The sequence below is a fragment of the Lathyrus oleraceus genome, chromosome 4 (assembly GCF_024323335.1).
Source record: "Lathyrus oleraceus cultivar Zhongwan6 chromosome 4, CAAS_Psat_ZW6_1.0, whole genome shotgun sequence".
Lineage (NCBI taxonomy): Eukaryota > Viridiplantae > Streptophyta > Magnoliopsida > Fabales > Fabaceae > Lathyrus > Lathyrus oleraceus.
Window position 1 is genome coordinate 109,871,409 of NC_066582.1, and position 8,327 is coordinate 109,879,735.

Genomic DNA, 8,327 nt, shown 5'->3' on the forward strand with positions numbered 1-8,327 from the left:
GCTGTCTGCTGTGTATAATGTTGGTGTGTACTTCCTGAATTTTTGTTCTAACATGCTTAATGTTATAACATCTGTTTTAACTTTCTCTGTTAGACTAATAGACATTTATTTTGTCTTATTGGTCACCTTTGGTCAATTTTGACTAAAAAGGGGGAGAAGTGCTTGATGTGGAAGTTGGTTGTGGCTGAACAGAAGTACAACTATTATTGGAAGAGGTGCACAGGTGCTGATGAAGAGGTGCACAGGTGCTGATGTTATAGCAGATGTTAGTGTGACATTCTGGCTGGTACAGGTGTTGGAGTTACAGTAGCTATTTTTGGTGAATGCACAGATTTAGGGGGAGAAGAAGTACCCTGGTGCATTGTGCATTTGTGTGTCTTACTAGTTGCATCCATAACTAGTAATTCTGTTGATTATTGCACAGTTTTAGGGGGAGGAGAAGTACCCTTGTGCATGTGTGTATTACTAGTAGCCATAGCTAGTAATTGTTTTGCTTCTGCTGCTGATTAAACTACTGTTTAGTGGTTTAACTGCTGATAGTTTGCCTTGTGAACAAAAAGGACAGATATATGTTTTAGCCAAAATTTGCCAAAGGGGGAGTTTGTTGTTTCTAAGAGTTGGTAGCAATTTTGGTAAAACAAAGAGTGTTCACAAGATGTTATGTGTGATGTCTTAACATGAGATATCCTATATACCTGTTGGAGTTGAAGAACATATGCAAGCAGGATTGTTTCAGAATGCCACTTACAATGCTAAGGCTTCTGATATTGGATGTACCTGCTGGAGCTAAATTGGAAGACATATGCTGCAGGATTGTTTCAGTTGACATAGTCATTGTCATGGTAACTGATATAGCTGTACCTGCTATAAAGGAAAACTGGATTATGCAGGATTTTTCCAGATGTCAAACCCGATGTCATGACATCCTGTACACAGAACATTCAGTATGAATGTCTGGTGTTTTGTGATTGCACAATTAGTGGCAATCATTGGTTGATTGAAGATATGGCTAGCTGGCGCAATCTATCAGGGATATCAACCAGATTTGTTTATTTTCCAAGGAGATCTTTACAGCTGATATGAAAAGATTTAATTGGAAAATATATTTAGGGTTTTCAAGTTGTCCAATGTTTCTATAAAAAGGGACTTAGAAAACCTGATTGTACACACAACCAAGACTGAGCGAAATTTAGAGAGAGAGCTAGGGTTTGTGTATGTAGGTCATTCAAGTCATCCATAGATGATTGAATTGGACTGATTTGTCTTCTTGATCAAAGCTTTGAAGCAAGATCAAGAGTGTGTCTTCTTGATTGAAACTGTGAAGTAAAATCAAGAATATTGTAATTGAAAAGTATTTTCTTTTCACAAGGGATTGTTATTTATAATCACGGGTGTGTGATTGTAAGGGAAGTGAGTGGGTTCTCATATCTAAGAGTGCTTAGGTAGAAATTGCACGGGTAGAGATTAGGTGAGAAAGACTGTAACTTGGTGAAGTGTACGGATAGTCTTTGAACTAATTCTATTTTAGTGGATTTCCTTCCTGGCTTGGTAGCCCCCAGACGTAGGTGAGTTGCACCGAACTGGGTTAACAATTGCTTGTGTTGATTGCTTTACAACTCTGTTTTATTATCCATTGTGTATTAACAGATATTAGTGTCGTGACATTACCTTCGACATCTTATATCTGATACCAGAATTTCATAATGATTCAAGCACTTATGAGATTCTTGAGGTGGCAGTCACCTACTACAAGCTTGTTTTCATTTTTTCTTTTTTTTCTTTTTGATCCCTATTTTTGCATGGACAGACTCTTTTGAATTTATGGTCCATCAGGATGCCCTGACTTTTTCCTAAGTCAACTCCTTTTTAGTTTTTGACTTAGCGGGCTCTTTTTGAAACATGATAACCTAACTTTTTCCTAAATCAAATTTTCAGTTTTCCTTTTGACATAGCAGGCTTTTTTTGAAACAACTCTTATGATATTTGATTTTGATTTCAAAAGTTGTGACTACCATGTTAGCTATCGTGAGCTTTGTCTTCATTACTTCCTCGATGTTGAATGGTGTGAGGAAGAAGATGTTGCTTGAACATCTTACTGATGTGATTATGGAATGGTTCTCTTGAGACTAGAATGCATCATTAACTTAATTGAAACTACCCTGCCCCTGGTTAAGATTAAGTTTTTTTTTTAAATAGAAAGAACACTGACTTCAGGCTCGAGGGGGTTGACTACAGATTAACTCCTTATTTCTCCAGTGTTTGGGAAGTGAAATAATGCTTTACACCGTCATCCATGTTTTACTATTAAAAGTATAGTCAGCAAATTCAATTCTTTATTACATCATTCTCCTCTTAAGTTTGTTAAGAGGTAAAAGAGAAATGGAAAATTTTGAATTTTTTAGCAAGTGATGGTGTAGAAGAGAGTGTAAACGAATGAATTGATTCAAAAATATGCATGCTTATTAAAATTATTTTTCAAAGAGTACAACTTTTAAATACAAACAACACTTAGCAAAAAAGAAATACAATTGGAAATGATAGAGTCTATTGATCCTAGGGGTGGGTTTCCTTGTTGATCCATCGAATTTATGAGACGCTTCTTGACGTTCTTGCACTTATAAAGATAAGGGGTGACTGTTGTATCGGTAAATTCATGACCATCAAGCTATTGGTTAACTCAACATCAATAAAACCAGAGTCGCCATCGCACTTTTATTGTTTCCAAATGAAAAGGGAAAAGTACGAACAAAACCCAAAGATAAGAAGTTTTCAAATCAAAACTAATAAAATGTCAGAGATTACAGGTAAGGGGGTTGGTTACACAGAGGGAAGGTATTAACATCCAAAGTGTCATCAGTACTCCTAGGGAGCCTTTTTTTGTATGCAAGTGTTTTAGTTGAAAATGATGTTTGATAAAAAAGGAATGAGGGGATGAGAAAAAAATTCAATTATTTACAATTTCTTGTGTTTGACAAGACCTTCTGTCTTATGCCTACGTACCAACATAAAAATGAGGCATCAAAACCTCGTAATTCGTGGTAAAAATTTCAAAGAAATTAGTGAATTGATTTTAGCAAAAGCTTAAAGATCTTTTGTTATCAAAGGGAGATTACTCAACCAAACATCCACCGATAATTAGTGCTTTACAACATTTAAGAGGGAGGGCTCCAACTTGGATTCAATCAACAAGTATGTCACTAACCCCTAATAAATGGAAAGACTTATAATCAAAATATCATGGAAATGGGAGAATTATATCTCAACCAAAGATAACTCAAATCTAAATGCTCTCTTTTGAAAAAGTTAAAAGGAAAAGGCGCAAAATGGCCAAAAGGTTTAGATGAGATGGTTAGTTCTTTTTGTCTTTTGAAATTAAAGTCAACATGGTTAAGTTCATTTACAAGTTGATTAAGAAAATATTTGAAAATTCAATGGCATAAGGCCAAGGTTTCTAATTATTAAAGCATGTCTAAGTTTGAAATCACAGGCAAAGAAGGTTTTGAAAAGAGGGAGAGATTTTGAAATTAAAGAAGTGGGAGGAGATGAAGGGACTATCCTAGATAAAAAATTAAAAGTTTAGAGTTGAAAATATTTGACCAATGGGATGTAATCCACAAGACAAGAATGTCATATAGAAACCCATTTCCTTTGGACTTTTAAGCAAGCAATAAGCATAACCATCCAAGCAATCAATATAAAGATCAGAGGCATAAAATTAAGATGGCCAACATCCAAGAAAGCAATCCACAAGCAAGCAGTCTTCAGTGTCTTCAAAATGTATGAGATGAAATATTCCTTATGGAAAACTCATAGAAACAATCATCAGACATACATAACAAGGTCAAAATAACGGCTTAAGCATATAGACAAAGTAACAGATAAACCAAATGGAACTCTCAAGGCTTGGTATCAGATGAATGGCATTGGCCAAGATAACTCAGTCTCAAATAATGGCATTGGCCAAGTCCTCAAAGCATAGGGAGGTTACCTATTCTAATTCCAAAAGCTCATATCAAGTCTAATAGTCCACCAAGATATTTTTTAAGGTTTTTTGTTGTTATTAGGTATTTTAAGATCCTAAGACCACAAACAGAACAAAATCACAAGCACACAATATATACAATCACAAGATATGGCTCAAGTGAGCAAAGTGAAAAAGATTGAATCATAAACAAGTTGCATGAAATGTAAATTACAATGAATGATAAAGGTACTAAAATTTAAATTGCATTAAGTAAATGACATAAAAGTAAAGCAAATAATAAAGGAAGTTAGTCAAATGTTAGTGAAGGATTCAATTGTTTAAGTCATTCTTTGGGGAACACTCAACCATCCACTCATAAGCATAAAGACATGAACCAATACATCATATATAAGAAGGGCTCCAACTTGGATAAATAAAAAAGTATGCCACTAGCTCTCATATATGTAAAAAAGGTCAACTCTTTACACAATACCATGAGAGATGTGAGACTTACAATCTCACATACTAGAATGATATGCCTTTTGGGACAAATTTAGCTCTATGTTAAGCAATCGTAATTGGACTTATGTAGAAGTCACAACTATCTGAGGTCGGACAATAAAAATATTAGTGTTAATGCATGCTAGAGACGTGGTATAAAGAACCAAGCTCCTAAAGCATACCACACACAAAAATAAAATGGGGTGGACTTATCTCAATCAAGCTCATGTTGATTCATCTGACACAAGGTTATTGATGAACCAACTAGCATTTGATGTGTAGAGAAATCATTGGTCAATAAAGGATTGGGATGAATAGGGATGAAGATGAAGAGGGAAGGGGAAATAGAAACCCAAATTGATCATGGGAGGAATTGCATCTGATCAACACTATCCATTCATCTTGAGGGTTGAAATGTACATTTCATCAACCCCCTAAGTCCAATAGTATTGATCAAATGGAAGGTCAAATCAACCATGGTCAAGGCCAAACAGAAGATCAAACAACACAAGGTCAATCAAATGGCTTAACAATATTTTTAAACAATTAAACAATTAAAAATAAATTTTAAAATGAATTACAATGCATTTTTAAAAGGACAAAACCTCAAATCCCTTCAAATTACCAAATAAATGGCCAAGGGATTTATCCTAGGTTAAACAAGGTCAAAGGACCTTAGACAAAAAAGTTTGGAATTTTTAGAAAGTGAGAAGTATTTAAAAATATTTAAAAACAAATCAAAAATCATTTAATTCATAAAAAATATCAAAACTAATCCAAAAAATTATTTTAATTCAAAAAATGGAAGAGACAAATATTTAAAGATTTTTGGTGAAAGTCTCATATTTTAAAATAAAATTAGAAAAAACATGGGCCATCAGATCTCCCTCATCAATTGAGGTGGCAGATCTGATGGCCACGCATGTGGTGTCCACCATACACTCAAGTCAAACGCGCTGCAAACAAGGTAATCGAGGGTCAAGATTAAAACATGCGGCACGAATCAAATGGATGAGATGAAGCCAACACACCACCGGAGCTAAGGCTCCGGTCATCTTCTCCGGTGGACCTCACCAGATTGGTCCACCACCAAAGTTCACCAAAATTCAAGATCTATATACTAATTTAAAGGGAAAATGATGGAGAGCACGAATCTGATCTCTAAATTTCCCAATTCTCACTATATAAAGAGATATGTGGAATTGAAAAATGAGGTGTATGAACTGAGTTGCTTCTATTTGACCTCAAAGCAACTCAATCTTTTTGCCTACATTGGTAGGGCTTCATACAACCAAGAATCAAGAGAAATGATAGAGAAATAAGGGAGAATCGAAGAAGGAAAAAATCATGAAAATCACCTTCTATTTGCTGCAATGGAGCTCGATCTCTCTTCCAATTTGCTTGAGCTTGCTTCTACCAACTTGTAGGAAGTGAATTAGATGCAAAAATGGCTTGAATCCTTGGAGTTTCAAATCCAAAACAGAAGGGAAATGAAACTCGATTTCAAGTGAAATCCTCAAGGTTGTTCTATCAATGGAGGGTGGGAGTGTTGCAGGATCAAAGCTTGGGCAAAGGGGTCCTTGATTCTGAGAAGAAGGTGTTGTATTTATAGGCTTGCAAGTTTCTTTCATCACACTTTCAAATTTTGTCCAAACATAGTAACATGGTGTGCATGGTTGCATGGGCATCCGACCATGCCAAAAAATGATGTGAAATGTAACCTTTCTCAAAGAATCAAAGTTGGAGAAGACATCTTGACATTGATCATAAAACTTGGATGGCCTTCATAAAATACAAATTGAGAAAGTTATGGTCTTTGGAAGTTAACATTCTAACTAGGGCATAGACAAAATGACCTATAATCTTTCACCATAAAAATGACTTTCCAAGAAAAATTAGCTCTTAATGCCAACATGAAAGTTATTTGAAATGTCATAAAGAGTAACTTTTCTCTTGGAATCATTTTCATATGACAAAAAGTGTAGGAGATAGGGTCTAGGAAACCCTAGATTTGACCAGGTGACTTTTCTGGTCAACCTCCTTGAACCAACTTGCAAACTTGAAGTTCTTTTGCTCTTTGGGGCTCATAGAGAATCCTATATGCTTAAGATGAAGTTCAATTAAGTATCCCATAATATCTTTGACCAATTGTTGAAGAAACTTGCTGAGGAAGTCAAACAAGATACCCATATGAATTAGGCCTTCCATGACAAATAAGCTTCAAAATCTTGATGAATTCTTGATCAAATGATAAATAAAGAACACGTGGATCCATATATGATGCTTAGAACCAATGTGAACCTTTCCTTTATTGATCTCTTGCATTGAGGGTCTCAAACCCTAGATGTGAGCTTGATGAGGCACGGGTGGATGCACACACTACCTACAAAAGAAAAAAAGCTACACATAGACATATTTTTGGTATTTTGGTTAGTAAGCAAAGAAAAACAAAATATGACATAATCAAATATGCTTGGTGATATCTCCTCATGCAAACCCAATGAATGAGTTGTGAAGAGGATACCAAGGCGTGATTCCAAAGCCAATGCAATTGATGAGATGGCATGAGGGATCTTAGGGTCAAAATTGGGGTCTTACAGCTGCCCCTATTTAAGGACATTCTAGATGTGGATGTGAAAGTTAAAATCTTCGTATCAACTCATTAGAATGGACTTAAACAACAACACCAAGAAACAAATTTTGGTCCCTAAGAGACCTCATGATGCATATGATATGAATGCAAAAATAATCTTTGTGGGGAGTATATTGCCACAAAGGGAAAGGATCCGGAGAGACTGAAGGTCCACAGGAGCACAATTCATTCCATAAGGAAAAACTCAATGAGGAAACATAGATATTGGGGATAAAAAATTATGTGTAGGCCAGGCTACGACTTAAAAACTGTTGGAGACACGAGGGGATTTCCATGGAAATAAATCAATGGAAAGACTCGGCTGATGGGGAAAGAAATCTGCATGTATCGGGATAACACCAATACATCAAAAGACATTCGCATGGGAAGAGAGTAGATCAAAATGAAGCTAAAATACTGAAACAAACAAAAGGAAATTCGATTTCATAAAGAAATACGAACCCAAACTCAACCGAGGAAGAAAAACTTCAACACAAGAGTAAAAGAGATATATTATCTGCCACCGGTTACTGGGTAGGGAGATAATATAGTCGGATAGAGGGACATCCGTTACCGGTTAAGGTAAACATATTAAGGATGGATCACTCAGGAAAAAGAGGAATATTCATTACCGGTTACTGGGTAAGAAAAACCTACTGGGAAAAGGAAACAAATAGGATTTACAACTACCGGTTTACTGGGTATAAGACTAAAGAGAGAGTATTTGTCACTGGTTAAAGTGAACATATTAAGGATAGACTCAAAGGGAAGAATATTCGTCACTGGTTAAGGTGAACATGTCAAAGATAAACTGTCAGGGAAAATAAGATTTACAACTACCTTTTTACTGGATAGAAGACCGAATAGAGAAAGTATTTGTCACCGGTTAAAGTGAACATATCAAGGATAGACTCGACAGAAGAACGAAATTTATATCTACCATTTACTGGGCAGACTACCAAACAAGTAGGATTTACAACTACCTTTTTATTGGGTACAAGACCACAAATAGGATTTACAACTACCTTTTTACTGGGTAGAAGACCGAACAAGTAAGATTTACAACTACCTTTTTACTGGGTAGAAGACCACAAATAGTATTTACAACTACCTTTTTACTGGGTAGAAGACCACAAATAGTATTTACAACTACCTTTTTACTGGGTAGAAAACTGAATAGGAAGAATATCCGTCACCCGTAAGATGAACATATCAAGGATAAACTCGTTG